We start from the raw sequence: 19,703 nt of genomic DNA on the forward strand, positions 1-19,703 counted from the left end.
TATTTGGTCCTAACATTTTGCTGTTTTTCCTTTAACAAATTTCTTTTACAACACTTAAATTTGTCTTAAACCCTCTGAAACATTGCCTATAACTTCCAGCATAGGAATTTTCTCCAAGTTCTCCCACAGAGAACGTTATCAAAAAGAATCTTTTCTTTTCCTGCTATGGCCTCACCTTATATGAATGCTCTTTCTATTTCTGAGAACCTACTAGTCCCACAGGCATTCTGGGAGGCTTCAAGTTTCTTATGCATTTGTACAAGTATTATTAATAATTTTTTATAATTTTCTACAAGTCGCTCTTCAGATTATTTTTTATCTGCCTTGGACTATTACATTTAAGCTGTCTGTTCTAGATACAAGCTCAACTTTTTTCAAGAATGCTTACTTTTTCCTCTGACCCTTTTTTACCATCCAGTTTAATCACGGCATCTTTCTTTTTATCCTTGCACCTTGTTTTGAAAAATGGCATGCATTTGTCTCAAGTTTCCAGTATGATGTCTTTGAATCGTCTCTATGCCACCTGCAGGGATTCTAATTTATTTACTTTCCCCTTTTACTTTAACAATTTTTCTGAGCACAAGTGTAACAGGTCTTCTGGTTTCCATTGCTCCAATATGAATTTTGAATGATTGCTGACATTGCAATCATCATTACAGATATGCTCTCTGATTGTTATTTTGAAGCAGATCCTAAATATTCCTCAGGAAGAAGTTAACAGTTGCTTTTCCTCTTCTGGTTTCTCTTATTGTTCAATAAACAATCATTGATGGTATCTAAAGATTTCATCTGAGCACTCCATCATCATGCAAAATCTAAACAATCTACATAAAGATATATTTCATTACTGTAGTTTTAAAATTCTTTACGGTGCCACAAAATGCAAGATCTCTGAAGGGAGACAAAGTCTTGTTGAAACATTTTAAAGATTCTTAGCTATTTATCTGATTTCTTAGCTGACAGCAGAGGACCAGACAAGTGCTTGCAAGAGTTTCCATAATTATTCATATGTATACTCAGTTGAAGACATATTCACATTATCTGCACAAAACATTTATTGTTTTAACTCACATAAACCACCTACTTCAATACGCGGTAATGGCTCTTGACAGGATTGACATTGCACAGTACAGCTTCATGAAGAGATACTCATTCTAGCTTCCAAGATGTTTTTTTTTTTAACTGTCATGATATGTAACTCATTCTTTATCTAGCAATTAAAATTAATATTGATATTAACTCCAACTCACTCAATACCCAACAACTTACAATTATCTGGATTCTTTAGACTTGTGAGATTTTCACTAGTCTTAAATACATAGATGACAACTTGTAAAAAAAAGCAATACTGTTCTTTCTTTTGTTTAGACTGGTTTGTAAGATAGTTTTTGCAAAATTTCTACAGAGTTTTTTCTACCCATAATACCACTATTAATTTCTAACTTTCTTGATAAAGCCTGGTGTAAGGGACTACCCAAATTTTAAAGTCCTATAACATAAATCCAGTATACTACTGATGCAATGAGGAATTCTTGCAGACCTTAGAAGCACATTTTTCTTTTACAGAATGTTTAGTAATGATTTCTTAGTGGTCCAGTCCATCAAACAGCTGCTTCAACCCTTATAACAGTTAATGAAGCTATTAACAAGCTTCAAGAAATCAAAGTCTCAAAAGAGACTGTAGCATCTCAATCAAATGGAGGAGAATGACATCTACCAGAACCTTACCACATGCAAACCTGTTTTAAGCACTGAAATCTCAGCTTGCTGTGTGATCCAGCACCTTTCCTGCTCCAGGGTTCCTCTGCTGCATGTTTGTTCTCTCACAAAAAACCTCAAGATTCACTAATTAATTGGGTAAAAATGCATCAAATCTTTCTTCAGGAACAGGTCTACAGAGGGATTTCAGAATTATTTCTTTAGCTCAAGTACTAGCAGTTAAACTAAAGATCAGTGGGTTCAAAATCTACCTGTAATCTGTTTATGAAAGACAACAAAATTTGATGATTCATAAACTGAGAATTTTAAAATAGATTTTGTTCTTACAGAGTAAAACAGTTTAAAAATTCTAATGTGAATCATGAAAATCTAATGTGTATATAGTTTATTCATTATATATTACATACTTTGCTGATGTAATCTAATGAAGGACATGAATCATACGGTATCCCTTCTTTCCCCAGTTTAAGAGGTGCAAATTTCTGATAATTCACCCACACAGAACACACTTCTTTAAAGGAAGATACAGACTTATGCTTTTAAGCAAAATGTACTTTATAGCCCATTCTATCATGAATTACTTCAGCAGCATTAAACAGCAGCATCCAAAATCAACAAAGGTTTCATACCCATGTGGGGACAAGAGAACTAAATTAAAAATATCAACAAGAGGTTTTAATTTGTGTAGAGTTTGGTCACCGATATAAAAGGCAACTAATGCTGCAGTCAGAGAGCATTGCAATGTTTTGGTAAAGCATATGAACATTTTCCTCCAAAATTCACAAGATTTAACTAAAATGCAAAGTTAAACATGAGTACAACTTAAGATTTATGTCATGTTCACAGAATTTTTCAGGTTTCAATGATATTTAAAGGCATAATATGATGTGAACACACAGTTGCTATGACTGCTGTGCTATACAGTGAGAACATACTACAGCCGTCTAATGCACGTTTCAGAACACTAAACTTATAGTCTGCTCCCACCACCTTTTGAAACGTAGATTCAATACATGCTGATAAGTTTACATTAACACAGTAAGCTAACAGACTGTTTGAGGTACTGGTTAAAGTAATGAGGATATCTCTAGTTTTTTGCAAGTTTAAATCCCAAGAAAGGAAAGGTGGGGCATATAAAGTTGTATAGCCTATTTCTACAATGACAGAAGTGTTATGAGTAGTAATCAAAGGTACTGAGATGTTTCTAGTTCATTCATACAAGCTAGCAAGGACTATGTTAGAAAACTCCTAGAGAACTACAAGCTAAAAAACTTCGGTAGTACTAGCTCAGTAGCCACAGTGGCTGGAGTTCAACATTGACTCAGTACTTAAATATTTGCTCAGCTCCTTTCCCAGGATTCACAGCCTGAGAAGAATTATGTGCTACTGCAAACATGCCCTTAGCAGTACCTGAACTAGTTAGCTATATCTACACAAAATTTCACGCTAACAGGTACATAGTCTTCTAGGATAATACCATTTGAAAGGAACCTCAAGAGGTCTTAGAGTCATAATACATCAATAGTAGAGGTTTTCTATGAAGGAATAAATGTTATCCCGTATCCCCATCTTACCTTTATACCAAAAGGAGTAGTTGCCAATTTTAATTCCCTTGTGATAATTTCCATTTCAAGCCTTATTTCTACTAGGGTTAGAACTCCAAATATTAACAAGCAGTTAAGTTTTTACATCACAGATGGAATTCCCCTTGCAACTGCTGTAACCCAAAATGGGATGGTAACCATTAGCCATCCCAAGTAGTTTGGGGACCACTGCTGTACAACATGTAAGAGAACCAATTATTCGGCCAAAATAATGGTCAGTTTCTGAAATAAGGCAATGAGGCCAAGCTACCAAGAGCAGAAAGAGAATAACTAATATTTCACAAAATATGCTATGAATCCACTCTAGGAACAACACGTTAAAGTGGTTGCCTCCAAAAAAGAACAACTCAAAAGGAAATCACAAAATAAAACCTATGTGTCCAAATTGCCTCCAAAGGCTACATTAGGCATTACCATATTTGAGTTGAAACTAATTCTTTCACACATCACGCCTACTTGATCTACAAAACTTTCCCTTTTTTGGCAGCCATATGTGAACTATCCCTCATAGAAGTGTTTATTCTGGGCTACAGAGACAAAAAGCATCTTCACTGCTTATGTACAAATATATTTGATATGTAACTTTGTAAGTGCACCTTATCAGCCAACTTTCCTATTAATTGCTGTGTAACACAAGCTAACCAAAATCAAGCTATATCTGTTGAAGTCTCCTAGCCTTTCAGGATATTTCTGAAGACATTAGCTTTAGACTTGTTTAACTTCATATCTGGAATAAAAGCAACAGTCAAATGAAAAGTAGGAAAATAAATTTACAGGATCAAAGTTAGATTAAATTTGTATTTTCATAATCTTTGTATAAACAATGAGCAAAACAAGCAAATCTTACTGTTAGCGAATTATCAGTGAAAGATTATTCCATTTCCAGCATCTCATACTAACATCACACATCTTCCCAATTTATTCCATTTCCCTATTAAAACTTAATTTTTTCTATATAAGTGAGCAGAAGAGCTCTGAAAAGTTCTGTTGACTCTACACTGTGTTCCACAATTTTAAAATTGTGGTTGCCAGTTTAAGATGTATTGAAAACCTATGAAAAAAGCCTAGATGATAAATAATGCAGCTTTAATATTGTGATACTACACTGAAAATGTAACTTTTTGAAAAGTAACATTGGACTGCTAAAAATAATGCAGCAAATAACTTATCAAAAAGTTATAAAGAACCAGCATGGGTATTCCTTGCAAGTCTAGAGAAAAATGCTTCTCAGTTTGTCTATTATAAATTTACAGAGAGAAGTTTTTGGATCAGAGACCAGTTACAGTCTCACAAACTAATAGAACATACAGGATGGTAACTAAGAAACCTGAGACAAGAATGGTTGCTGTAGGTTGTACTGCAATTAGGAAATGTAATAAAAGCCTGTTGCTTTGTCTCAATTTAAGGTAATTGTGGTTAACCCACAGGTGTTCTTGAAAATTTCATTTTAATATTTTATATCCTTAATTCAAGGAGATATTATAGGAACTGTTTAAACTGTTCAACAAATTAAACAGGTTCATTTTTTTAAAAAGCATTATAGAAACTCAATGTTTTTTGTATAGTATTCCAGAGCAACAACTTTTAAAATTTGAAATAGGATTGTTGTAAGATCCTAAGTCATAAACAATGAATTACTTCTTAAGAAATCATTTAATTATTATTTTTACTGTTAACACATGACCTAGCAAGGAAAGAGCGACCTTTTCTCTGTCTATAAAACTGTATTTTGGGGTCCCTGCTGTGGCTGCCTTTTGAAGTCAGTGACACTGAAAGGATAATTTTTTGAATAATCCATTTATTCACAAAAACTACGAAGTTTGTTCTCTGTGAACAAGAGCAGAACCTGCAGAATACTTGTAAAAACCCAAACCATATGCCCAAGATGCAGCCATTTCTCTGTAAGTATGCCAAGACAGTTATAGTAATTCCAACTGAACTTACATAACAGAATCAACAACTTTCCCCTGCAAAAGGAAATGAATGTAATAGCATGGTATCATTTCTTAGTGAGCTGATTTTTCTGCTGTTCATTTGTCTCCAGGTGTTTTGCACAAGAATCTGCTATGGTTGCACAGAACTTTGAGTGGCATCATCCTGCAACAAAAAATCCTAATGGCAGACAGCTATCAACCTCCAGAAAACAGCCAAACTACATGTTACTGCAATGTATTCGTTCTAAGAACATACAAAGTCATTAACTTTGACATATCAAGCTGGTCTCTAAAATCACCTTAAAATAATTTTTAAACAAATTAGTTATTGTCACTGCTAGATGTCATGTATATTGCTACACTGAACTCATGATTGTTGTAAATTCTGCCCAAGGAACGGGTCAATAGACGGTTAAACTCCATAGACTACTTTTTTACAGCACAGGAACCAGAAACCATTAGAAAGAGCTAGGACAAGCCAGGTCCAAAACAAAAAGAGGCAGTTCTTCAGTAACAGGTAGTAAGTAACCTGCCTTATTAAAGGAAGTTGTGGATGCAAGAAGTTTAAAAAACTTCAAGGGGAAACTGGGCAAAGGAGAAAGTGCCCATAAGTTGAAGGGGAGACTGAACAGGCACTTGTAACTAAATAGCTAAACCACATTAGGAAGTCCCCTGAGCTGAAAACAGGTGGAAGTTGGGAGAGTGTAGGAAGGGGGGGGGGGGGGGGGGAAGAGTATCATATGTTATCATATTTTTATCCTTCCATCAGCCTCTGATTATGGCTACGTTCTTTCCCCCCCCATGATCTTTAATGCATTTAATTGCACGTTAGCCCTTGTAATGGATGGGAAGATGATAAGCAGCAACTTATGATTACTGGTTTTATTGATTTTTTTCCTTGGTGTGCTGCTTCTGGAGACACTGCAATAACAAGCAGATGCATAGGACAGATAGAAAAAGTTCTAACCCATCTTTTGGTCCCCAAAATCTGTTTAATATGACATCTTCAAGTCAAGGGTGTAAAAGATATTTAACTGATAAGAACAGATGTTAAACTTGACCTTAGACAAAGATCAGCAATTAGCAACAGAATATTAAGGTAAACGAACTCTTAATCTGAGCCATTTTTATGCTTTTATACTAATGAAACTCACAAGTAACTTCACCATTTGTTTAAGAACAGTTTACTGAGTTTAATGTCATTTCCTAACTCTGGAGAAAAGATTCTTATAATAAGAAAATATGGTTAAAGGGAATTAAAATTCAATAAAGACCTAGAAGAAGAAGTGGTAAGAGCAAATGACTAATAGTACCTGCAGCTACTTAACTTTTATTAACCTGAATTAAAACCCACTATGTTTTTCTGAACACTTAAAGTTTACAAGACATGCTTATGGATGATACCAAACTGGGGGAACCAGACAGTACATGCAGGGGCATGGCTACCATCCAGAGGGTCCTAGACAAGCTGGAAGAATGAGTGAACAGGAGTCTTATGAAATTCAACAGTGACATACACAAAGCACTGCACCTGGGAAGGAATAGTCCCCTGCAATGATACAGGCTGAGAGCTGCTCTTCTGAAAAGGATGAAGAGCTCAACATGAGCATGCAGTGTGCCCTGGCAGCAAAGGTGGCCAACAGTATGCTGGCCTATATTCACAGGAGCACAGCCATCAGACCAAGGGAAGTGATTGCCCCCTCTGCTCAGCTCTTGTGAGACCATACCCAGAACAGTACATCCAGTTTTGGGCTCCCCAGTACAAGAAAGACATCAATAAACTGGAGCAAGTTCAGCAGAGGAACACCAAGATGACTACAGGACTGGAGAACCTACCCTGTGAGGAAAGGCTGGAGGAGCTGGGCTTGTCTGGTCTGGAGAAGTGATGGCTTTTGGGGGGACCTAACAGCAGACTGCCAGTGTCTAATAGGAGACCATCAAAGACAACAAAGCCAGGCCGTATCCAGTGGTGTGTAGTGGGAAGACGAGAGGCAATGTTGAAACAAGAGAAGTCAGACTAGACATGAGGAAAAAGTTTCTCACTATGAGGACACACAAGCAGTGGGACAAGGTGAAGCAGAGTACCCAGAGAGGCTGTGCAGTCTCCATCCTTGAAGGTTTTCAAGGCCAGACTGGATAGCACAATATAACAGTACAGGAAACTTAAAAAGATCATTGTGGACTTCAAGACCAGTAAGACCATCACAACTGCCACATTCAAAGTGGACCTTATTTAGCTTGACCTTTTCACCTTCATGCTTGCTAATGTCCTCCTATGTCCCACAGGCATTTTTTTTTAATCTTAATCTAATTTGAATTAATTTGGAGCAATTGTTCTCAGCTTCTGTTTAGTTCTGAAAGTTGCTGCTTCTGTGCTTCAACATGAAGAAGAGATTCTATGCTTGTCATTTTTCTTCCTGCCTTATTAAACCATCCAGTACTACTACTTCCTATAAACTTTTTAGCTTCACTCTTTGGCCTGCCGTGACTGCAGTCCCACTACTATTTCCTTTATTTTCATAAAAGGATTTTCATACAAAGAGTTTTTGCTACAGGTAATTTTTATTCAGTGTGGGTGTGCTGCAAGTATAATCAAGGACAAAAAAAATAAACAAAGGTCATTAAGCCAGCTCCACTCCAACTCTGTTTGACACAAAGGCATGCAGTAAAATATTCCAAGAGTATCATTCCAGTTTTTCCAAATGTATAGACTCTGGCCAAAAATCTCTAAGTAAACATGTTTCGCTTGAACTGGAAATTGTATGCCTGCTTTCATTTCTAATAGCCCTATTTCTAACCTTGAGATCAGGTGTGTGAAAACTTTACACTCTGACACATACTCCTTTTAAATTCTCATTCTAACTATGCTACAGAAAAGAAGACAAAAGGCTACCTCTTTCTTTAAAGCAATACCAAAGGGTATACATACCCCTCCTTATCGTCTCCTGCAAACTAGATACTGTGGCATATGCAACAGAAGATACAACTGCTAATCAAAATAAAATACAGAAAAAATAAAGTATGACATTGCAAACAGTATGTATGCTTATTTAAAGGAGCAATCTCTTTGGCCTAATCTAGTTACATACTTTCGTCTTTTCTAAGAGTCTGCCCACAGCAGATAAACACACAAACCTTCTTGTGCTGCACCAACTGACGTCAGCAGTCGCTTAGGAACAGCATTTGGTGCAAAAGTGGTAGTACCGAAACTATGTTTACAATTGAAAAAGAATGACAGTACGCAGGGCTTACCATAGCTTCAGGAAAAGAGATACAAATTTATAAATAAAAACTACAAGAGATCTTTTCTAAAAGGGATTCATGGGATTTTCAAAGAATGTTTATCTGCTTAAGTATCTTGCAGTGAATACTAAGAGTAATAGATTTATATTTCTATAGTTTAAATGATACAATTTCTACTCCACCCCCCCCCCCCCCCAAAAAAAAAAGAAGTCATCAGGTTTGGAATGCAAGCTTTGAGCTTCTTTCACTTCTGTTTAATCTGTAAACAAAAATTCAAATCCAGTAACAACTTCATTGGGTAACTGTTTACAGGGACAAAGCTCTGTTGTTCCCACAGCAGGAAAACAAAAGATCTCACAAAACAACCTGCACCAGTAGAAATAATCATCCCATCACTATTTTCTACATAGTCAAGTATTTAGGAAGTCTAGCATTTAAGGAACTTAGAAGTCCTCTACTTTAAATAATTCAATACAAAAATTATTCTGAAGACCTTCAAGAATAAAAAACATAAAACTATACAGCTGCAAAGCTGTTTGTGACAGCTCCCCAAATAAACTTAATTTTACAGTTACAGAATTTTAGTTTAGCAAGAATGTGTGTGAAAACTGTATGTACAGGTTTATTTATTGGTCCAGAGTAATTTACAAGTAAAGCCCAGATTTTGAGTAGCCTGATACTTTCCATTCTATAACAACATATTATAAAGTTTCTAACCACTTGTTACACTTTTGGCAATCTATTGAAGAAGAAGAAAAAGTTGCATAGTTTGCACAAGTTCAAAAAATGTTATTTAAAGCTAAGTGCTAGATTTATGTATTACACCTCTAGCAGGCATTCTCCAGCTTCAGGCTATGGAAATTAAGCAGTTTTCTCATTAGAGCTGGGCCTAATAGGAATGCACTGTAATGTTAGACAGCGTAACAGAGAGAGTCTGTACCTTGTGTGCTCACATTCCTCCTGCTGGCTCTGAGAAAACATGAAGGAAGCAGCTAAAACTAGAATGGCCAAAAAAAGGACCTTGCAGAGAAGAAAACTCAATAATATGAGTCAATATTACAAAACCCAGAATGCTTATTTTCATATTCTTTTGATGTATTTCCAATATGAAACCTCACGTTCAACAGTCACTTTCAAGCCCTGAACTATAATTAGTTACTCAGACACAAGAAGCTGTGTATGCATTTATCACAGTTTTTTGCTGTGCACATCTCCAATCAAAAAACTGCATGGAAAGAGAATACAATCTGCCTCTTCCTTTAAGATAACGTAAGAATTACTACAAATTTGGGAAGTCTAAGTGGAACATATGTTATATCAAATGGAAGTGATCAAAATCAGGAACATTTACCCTTCACCCCACCAAAAGAAACCCACCATCCATATGCAAAGTGGAAAAACTATATAAAAGACAGTAAATAGGGATAATCCTCTTTTTTTTTTTTTAATATTAACTTCTTGACATGCAAACAGTTTTATACAATTCATCCCCAAATTCTCTAAAACCAAGACAAGGAAAAGGAGCAAGTAACATCAATTTGATCTGAAGCAGATTATGCATGGTTTCATTCATCTCATAGTATTTTTTTGGTCTGCTACTGGGAGTGGGAAAAAGCTGTTTCTGTGATTTCAACGCACCCGTAAAGAATATTGTCTCTGGACAATGTCCAGAAGTAATTTGGGCCAAGAATAGCTATTTGATCCCAAACTGAAACATTCCGACACCAGCCAACAGTCTAAGTAGTTTATCTGGAAGTCAAGCAGAGAGATCTGAAGAAAAAACTGGCTCTACTGAAGTCAGCAAAGCCTTCCTTGTTGTCTCTGTTATAGTTCAGAAATTGCTTCAGCTTGCTTTCTGATTTATATTCCTGTACACGGACTCTAAGTCAACTTTTCCAGGATTCTGAATTTACTTCCCATCACACCTCCTACCATGACAGCTAAGAACCAAGTTGCCAGTTTTCTAATACCCCTGGGAAACAAAGCATCATTTTTCCACTGCTGTATCTGGAAACAATCAAGGTGCCAAAGGGAACAACTAGCTGTTCAAAATGCTATACTTTGAGAATTTTTTAGGGGCTAGAACACAGTTCAACCGTGCTTCAATGGACAGCACCAGCAGGAGACTCTGTTGTCCAAGGCTCACTGCTGATAAACCTCCCATACAGAGACATTCAGAAACCACCTGAATAATCTTTTAAATGTAACTTGTGATAGGAAGCAAAGACCCAGACGCAAATGTCCAGCTGTTACCAAAAATGCAGCCAATGCACTAAGCGCACACTTGCAGAATTCTAGTTAGAATCATGCTCCTACAATGCCAGCTTTGTATCCCATAAAGAGGTAAGACTTACGGGGAGATTGATTTTGTTGTTGTTCTAATAACTGGTCTTGGAAACAGCCAAGTTTTAAGTAACTGTCTTTTTTCCTTCTTCACCCTCTCCTTCATAAATGGTAGCTAGTTATTTTTAAAAAAAAAAAAAAAATCACCTCTGCTGAAATAGATAACACATACATATAAACAGTATAATAAATGATAAACATACAAACCATCTTATCTGCAAAACAAAATGTGAACTTGGAGATACAATGAGAAACATACTTCACTCACACATAAGTTACTTTTCTTAAAGGGAAAAAAATAACTTGGAGCATTAGAAAACACTGTGAGGAAAATGAGCGGGAATCTATGTTAATAATCCTTTAGGCTTTCTGGTCATTCTCAGAAAAGAAATTCTATGAAAATTCATCTTTTCCCTGAAAAGCAAGCTTCTTTGCTACATCCTTTTATCTGCTGTCCATTTTACTATTCAGGGCTCCACAGGAAGAGACTGTGACCTATTCTTCCACTTCTGAATCGGTACAACACAAAATAAAATACCAGTGAGACAACGTGCTTTCACATTCCAGCAAAGGCAGCGAAGCATGTCTCATGCTAAGTCAAAACCTGTTCAAATGCCTCCTTCAAAGAATGGCCATTGCCATTCCCATCTAGTAGTCTGTTACAAACAAAAAAAGTTATAGTCTACTGCGAGAAAGGCTCAGAGCATAAATAAATCAGCCAATAAATGAGACAGCATTTCATTTATCTTGGAGCTGTCATCGCTAGACAGCTTGTTTCTGTAACTGGTAAAGACTGCAGAACAGTAAATTAAGTCCTACAACACGACAGAAAATACGCTGTCATGTTTCACTACATAGAAGACTATCTTCCCAAAGGTTGAATAAAACATCTCAACAAAGAATATCAGAACAGTAAACACACTTTTTCAGAAAAAGGGGTAAGTAGCTCTGTGAGGAGCACAAATGATTAAATCCTTCGAACTTTTGTCTTATGACTAGATTACCTGGCAACTTGGAGTTGCAAGTTCTAAACGCCCCATTTTCCTGTATTGAGAGTACTCATTCCATCTGCCTTTTGTGGCTTCTTCAGTCTTTTTCATAACAAGGGCGCTAGCAGGCTTTCTTCTCTTGCTGGCTACTGATTGTCATGAAATTTACAGGAAAGTTATTATTCAAGATGATTATCCTCTGTCAAATTTAACTGAAAAAAGCCAATGAATTCAAAGATACTAGGGATGGATGACTGAGTGACAAAAAGGTACTTGAATTAAACTATGATGTGTGCACACATAGACATGTATGTGCACATACCTAAATTTGGATACATTTACAAAATGTTAAGGTCATAAATTAATACAGGGTTATACTGCCAATAAATTAACTTATAGAAGTTCACCCAAAAAGAAGGTCAGAGTAGCCACTTTAAATATGACCTGGAAAATGGGCATCTGTGGTAAGGGAACAAAAATTCCTCACCAAGTCCAGATATTTGACAGCACAAGACAGTGTCTTTTATTAGTATTTAACTGGAAGATGAAATAGGAGACAGGAAATTATTTCTTAAACACTTTTTGCCTTGTAACGTAAACTTTAGGGATACATTTACATAGCTAAAAGATGCTTTAGCTTCTTGTAAGGTCTATGATTTCAGAAAGTAGTGCAAGTTCAGGACTAAAGCTTTAACGATGAAAGATGTTTAGAGGAAACTCAGCTTCGAGTCCACAAAAATGAACTGGTTAAGACTAGAAAAAGCAACTTATAAAAGAAATGCTGATTCATTTGCAGAATGGAACAGTTCAATTGATTTACTCTTTGGTGAAAAAAAAAATTCATACTGGTGCTTAAAAAAAACCCAGTGATGTGGAAACTTGTTATTACAAACACCATAAGACTGACTCACACTATTATGTTTAAACAATGTTAACTCTCACTATCACACTTAAACAGTTTTAATTAATTGCCTCAGGACACAGAAAATGAGCAACTACTTTGCAAACTAGAAAATGCAGTTTCTCAGTATGTATAAATGATTACTAAAAATTACTACAAGTGCTTAAACAAAAGCATACTGTACAGTTCATATAGGTTATGCAACTAGTCAGAATACTAAGCAACATGTTTTAAATGTCAAAATGCAAAAGTTGTAATTTAATGTCAAAGTTTTTTGATGATATTTTTGTCATTGACAATTTTGCTAATATAAAAAAAGTTGTGTAGCTGCTTTGAAGTTACAAGATTTTAGTCTGAACATACAGGGCATTTTACAATATTTAGACACATCGTAACAAGTCAGTCATTAAATACACAGATCTGAAAATGGGGTGGGAAAAACACATATCTTTTGTGAAAGGCATTCAATTTTTCTTTTCTTCTTTTATACAATTTTAGAATTTTGGGATACATGGATTTGCTGTTTTGTTTTGTTTTTTTTAACATTGAAGTAAATGTTCTAACAATCATTACTAAGTAACCAGTACAGCAGAATGCAGCAATCCTTCAATCAAATAAAACCAATAAAGCTACACAAAGCACTTACAAGAAGTTATGGAATGCACAAAAAAAAAAAAAATTCCACATCAGTTCACTAAACAGTATTCATGATAATCTCAAGACTCCTAGTTTTCATATTGAAAATTTGAAACATTTTGAATACTTTGTTGAAATTTTCTGACAAAATATTATCTTCCAAAAGTACTATCTTTAAGCATTTTGGCAGAATAAGAATCCTTTGCTTTATAAGTGTTCCAAGAAGAGAGAGAATAAAGCTTTATTTTATATGATGAAATCCAATAAATACAAATGCATTACAGCTTTTTTAGCATTTTAACATAGCAACAAAATCTGTAATCTTATTGCGGATCAAGCTATATTAAATACCAATACAATCAAACACCTAAGAAATTCTGAAATCAATTCTGTTTGATGCATGTTTCTGACCAATAGATAAAAGGGTGATCTTTAATTTTCCTCAACCCATACAGAACTGTAACCAACCTAATTAATTAAGTCAGCACACAGTACATTTGCATTAAGAAGAAAGACTTTAACATACAAGAAAAATAAGTTTTTGACTGTAGGTCCCCAGATAGTGCGGCATAGGAAATAAGGCAGGGAAATCAGATTAGAATTGCCTAGTCTGGCCTTGGGTCGTATCCTTCTCAGCATTGAGCATTTACAGAAAACATTGGCTAAATTTCACAGAACATTCAACTTTTGACAGTTCATCAGCCCCAACAAGGAGTTTTGGCAAAATATTTAAGCCTTGTGGGCTTAATGTTCAATTAATCAAAAAGATTAATGGTAGAATGGAATTAAACACAAAATATCCACCCATGTTCACCCCATTTCCTGAGTAGGTTTCACAGTATGCTGCAAATTGTCTCATCTGTACTGTTAGCAACATTAGATATAGCTGTTTTAAAGCCATCACAAACAGTAGTCACTGTATGCCTTTTCTTGAGATGTTGAAGGGTTATTATACTTTTTTGCAGTCGTTATAGTGGATGACTGCTAAGGGTCGCTCTTACATTCTTCAGAAGTGCTTGCCAAACTGTCTCAGTCAATGAATAATTCCCTGCAACTATTTCTTACAATATATTTCTAATAATGTTTTCAGCTGAAAAGTCTTTGTACTCTTTTAGCTCTTCAGTATATTTCTGCCAACTAGCCATACTTATTAAAGATCTTACAGACCATATTCTGGGAATTCCAGTGACAGAGGACCCTGCACATCCTTCATAGTTCACACAGCATTGTCTAGAACAGATTATCTTGTACAATCACTAGCAAATAGATAAAGCCCTAAGAATAATCCTTATTTTGACATAATAAAAAAAAAAAGTGTTCTAACTCCATCTTCTGGCTAGGAATAATTGGTATGGAAGATCAAAAAAATTATCAAGTGAATTCAGCTTGACATCAGGCTTTACTTACAAACTTTATGCTTCTATAATCTTGTTTCTTCTTTATGTGATTAAAGTTTTCTCTCCAGTTTATAATTACTTTCACTTCCTTCTCACTTCTCCTGGGTTTGAGTTTAATCTTTGCCAAGCATCTATATAATCATTTTTGTTAATATTTCGGTTTAAAAAATGTGAACTTAATCAAGGGCAAATTTCTGCTTTATCTTTGTGAACATTATTTAAAAAAAATTAATTAGGTGATGAGAAACTGTCCTTGTATTAGGAAAGCATTATTAGTTGCACTATGCAAGATCTAATATTTCAGATTTCATAAAGGAGTAGAGCTAACAACTCAAAGCAGCAGGACTGCAGGTGTTTTCACAGGATTTTGTCTTTGGTCACAAACCTCCAGCATATGGTAGAAGAAAACTCAAAAAGTTCACAACAGAAATAGATACTTGAAATCATTTGTGCGTACTCCTCAACTGATGAATTTATTCAAAAGTTGAAATGAGACATGTTGTGTGCCTGCTTCCATTTCTCCGCTCCCAACCCCTTCTGCAAAAAATGATCATTGTGGCTAATACCTTTTACACTGGTCATTCTACTGGGATGATGGACAGAACATATAAGCGAACACCTCTATAAAATGAACATACCACAGACTAAGAGTTATTATGAAAGAAATAAGTGATGCATGATTGGATTGCACAATTCCATATTATAGAAAATTGTAAACCTGATAGAACTCTGAAGCTGGCAGGAATAAAGTCATGGGACCTATTTGCCCCATGAAGCTGAGTCTAAGCTTGAACTATTAATAAGAAACTGTCATTTTGATCACATTTTCCTTTTTCTTGCTGTCACATATGTGAATTTTTGGCAACATGAAAATTAAGAGCCAAGGACAGTTACTGCAAAGAGCTGGATTGAAGCTTCCCTACTGTAGCAACTTATTTTATCGGAAACTTCAGGTACCCACAAAAGTGGACAGAAGAATCATCAAAATACCTAGCAGCATCAAAGAGGGACAGACATACTTCCTGACTCAGCATGAGAGGACTTCCACTTCTACATTCTAAGGTAATAGCTTTTCTCCGCTACCATATTACATATTTAGTCCTGTAGATGGAAGCATGATGGATTGATGAGGGTCCAAGACTCATAATGTGACTCACAGAAGTGTTGTTACAATTTTATAATGTTTTCATTTTACTTCACTCTGAAAATAATGAATAATTTTCACGTAAACACAACAATATTAAAGCACTGTTTTAAATGAGTGCCAAATACTTAGGTATTAGGAAGAATCTGATTCACGTGTCCTTTACCAGTTCATTCTGTTCTCACACATGAATGTGGTATGATTCTGTCTGTTACCACACAATCTTACATTGTTTTTCAAAAGAACCCTCTGCCCCATTTACTGTACAAGTCTAACTTAGATATCTAAATTGCACCTTTCCATTCAAGGTTCTGTTCCTTTTACTTCAAGTAGACAAATGCAGAATGTACAGTTCATTCAAGACATAGAAAAACTATAGAGACTTTTGGGTGTCAGGGGATGCTATTTTGACTGATTTATTGGGAAGTTCTAACACATCCATTCTTTACACTGCAGTGCCATTAGTTCTCTTAAATCAGCACAACTTGGCATTGCCACAATAAAGGAGCAGTCCTGCCTCCCTCAGCTGCTCATTCCCATCCCTGTGTCACTCCCTCCCTTATGCAGCAAAAGCATTCATGCAGACACGTGGCAAGGAACTACAAAAAGAACTGATTACTTTTAACATGGATTAGTTCCCCAATTTAGTTCACTGTGTAGTCTCATGAATGCTTGTGTCAGCACAAAGGGGGATGGTGCCAGAGCAGGAATGAGCAGACAGTGCTGGGAAGGACCACTCCTTACAGTTGGAAGTGCCACAAAGTGTTCAGGGAATTGGAACATTTGAGTAGAGGTGTTCAGATTAGAAAGAAAATGTCCAAAGGTAAAAAAAAAAAATTCCCTTTTTGTGACTACATAAAAATTAATCTATATTGGACATAGTTCTTCACATCAGAAAATTATCATGCTCTGACCTCAGAACTCAAAATTTTAATCAAGACTTGCACTGCAATTGTACCTCCCAGCCAACAAAAGCTGCTCTTGTACCACGCATTTTAGTTAGTTCTGCTGCAGAAAAAAAAAAAAGAGGCAAAAAAATCCCCAAACCAAAAAACACCAAAATGTGAAGGAACAATGAGGAAGCCTCGGGAAAAAAAAGATGGAAAATATCAGAGAAAAATACAAGAGTTCAGCATTCCAAAATTAAAAAAAAAAAGGGGGGGGTATAGAAAACTTAGTGATATCACTATATCACTTTAAAAGCCACTGAAGTGTTGGCCTCCAACGTGCATCTTAGCAAAAACATTTCCTCTAAATAGCTACAGTACACAGAGGACAAGGTTTTTAAGTCAGAAATGTTTATAAAATTACTATCCCAGAAGAAAACAGTAGTGGGATATGAAGACTGAGAAAAATCACCTGCAACTGTAAGGCAATGAAAAGGAGAAACGATCTCTCTATTCCACAAGATTTTAGGGAACTGCTACATTCTATTGATTAAGGACTCAAATTCTGTGTGGTACCAAACACATTGAGAGAAAGCCTGACAGTGAAGAAACTGGAAACAAGTTACGTGTACACAGACAATAAATAAATGGTGAAAATCACAAAATAGTAAACAAAAACTTGTGATGAGCCAGGAAAATTTAGGGATGGCTAAGCCATGCCTCTCTGCAATTCCCCCTAGCTTTTATCCTCTGAAAATCCAAAAGAAAGAAAGAAAGAAACCCAATGACAGGCTTATTGCAGGCTGAAGATGTGATGTCCTAGGGTGGAGCTGTAGAGAATCTTCCTATTCAGAAGAAAGAGGGAGATTTTCATATCATGAGAGAGGGGCTGGTGAACAGAAGTAAGTCTACATCATTTCCTCTGTTGATCTTACATGGAAACAAAACCCCGTTACTCTCAAAGATGGTTTGAAAATAAAAGGACCTGGAAGAAAGCTATTCAAAGTAGACAATGGGAATAATAGTATTTTTAAAAAGCCTGCCCACTTTAGGTGATTCTAATGATCATTTAGGAATATAACCATATGATGAGAAAACAAAACAAACACCCCTTTGTGTTGCTCAGAAAAGCATGAAAATATTCCTCATGCACAAAACTAACCATACAAGGTGATCCGACTGCTGGCCATTTGAGCTACATACATAAAGAAACGATGGGCTGTCAGTCACTTTCTTGATGTTTTCAATGGAATTTTCTACAAAATACTTCATAGCATAAGAGTTGCAAAAAACATTTTACTGATTTGTTTTCCTTGGTAAAAAATCACAATCAGAAGATGATGGAAGAGACCTTAATCCCTTTTCTCTTTCATGGCACCCACCTATCTGACTGGTTCTAAAAGTTACAGAACATACAATATTAGACAAGTTGACTGACAGAGTCAGGAGACTACAAGATATAAACCAAATGCTTCCCCAGGAATCGTACAAAACTTCACAAACTTTGCTGAAAAAAATGCAGTCCCTTACTGTAACACCTGACAGATTAAATAGCCAGGTAGTGTCCTACTATGCTGCACATCCATCTGTTATTATAGACTTATCTTTTGAAACATGCACGTATACTAAACAGTCTGGCTGAGAATAGCGCATTCAGAAAACAACAACTCAATCCTGTCAGCTCATAAAAGCACTTTGAAAACAGCTAACAGGTGCCAGAATGAAGATTAAATTCAGATAATCAAACAATATTAAAAGTTATGCAGAAAAATAAGTATGTGACCATGTAACTCCCACCTCCTTCATTGAAGGAAGACTGACAAAGCTTATAGGGCTAAAACACTAAATGAGGATAAAACAAAATATTCAGTACGTTTGATGTATTGCATAACTTGCAGGCATTGCCCTAAATAAATGGCAAAGTTACTGGACATACACTTATGGAACCCAACGGTGACCTGATGACACCACAGCCTCTGTTTTACTGTCCAGAATTGAAGGGATAAAGAATATTAAGGACAAAATTCACAATTCAAAATTGAGATTTACAGACCTTGCTTTGTTAACATCTATATTAGCTGTTTATTAATCATATAGATTTAAATCCCAACATTCATTGACTTCAGTGGTAAAACTTCATAACTTGCAATTGAGCTAATATGAATACACACCAAATAAAGCACACACCAAGCAGTGGCCCCATGCAACTATGTGTTAGTGAGGTTGGACAAGTCAGTCATACAATTCTGAACTAGCAGCAAAAACAGTTGCTCTTCCTTCAGAATGGCATCCTAGTGCTTTAGCCACCTCCACCAACACACAAAATCTTTTTTTTTTTTTTTTTTTTCCCTAATAAAATTGAAGAGAATCCTGTACGAAGATCCTAGGCCAGGTAGACGATGATCACCGTTTGGAATGCAACCCCAGTGACCAGCTAGCCTTAGATGACACTGGCCTACAGTGTGAAAAATATCCTAATAATATCATCTGCCAGACTCTTACAGACAAGTTACTCTATCATAAATGTGCAGAAACAGAGATACTCAATCTTTCTAAGCCTTATATTCAAGGGTTCAGGGGAGCGGGGGTGAAAAGCTGGGTTTGGAGTTGCATTTTTTTTGTTGGGTGGGGTTTTTTGTTTGGGGTGTTTTGTGGGGGCGGCGGGGGAGGTTTGGTGATTTGGATGGTTGGGGTTTCCCCCCCCCCCCCCAAGAGCTTTGCATATAGACTTCAGATACTAACACAGCTCTAACTGATGATTCGTCAAAGTTTTTCTTTTAACAAGGAAGAAAATGTGGGGGGTTATATGGAAGAATTCTTCCAAAATAATTTGAAAAACCTAGTATTCAAACATTTAAAATACATTAAATTTTTAAGATTCACACAAACACAGGAACACAGGTGTA

At 35.9% G+C, this 19,703-nt stretch overlaps 1 protein-coding gene and 1 non-coding gene across 3 annotated transcripts in view; both read right to left on the bottom strand.

Annotated features, from left to right (window-relative positions):
• The window catches only part of PDE3B (phosphodiesterase 3B), a 95,659-nt gene that overhangs the window by 58,930 nt on the left and 17,026 nt on the right, over positions 1 to 19,703 (bottom strand). The window lies entirely within an intron of this gene.
• LOC128153155 (U2 spliceosomal RNA) lies at positions 6,156 to 6,338 on the bottom strand. The gene has a single exon (XR_008238852.1). It is a non-coding gene; the product is annotated as a U2 spliceosomal RNA (small nuclear RNA).

This window comes from Harpia harpyja, chromosome 16, assembly GCF_026419915.1.
Source record: "Harpia harpyja isolate bHarHar1 chromosome 16, bHarHar1 primary haplotype, whole genome shotgun sequence".
In the NCBI taxonomy this organism is placed as follows: domain Eukaryota; kingdom Metazoa; phylum Chordata; class Aves; order Accipitriformes; family Accipitridae; genus Harpia; species Harpia harpyja.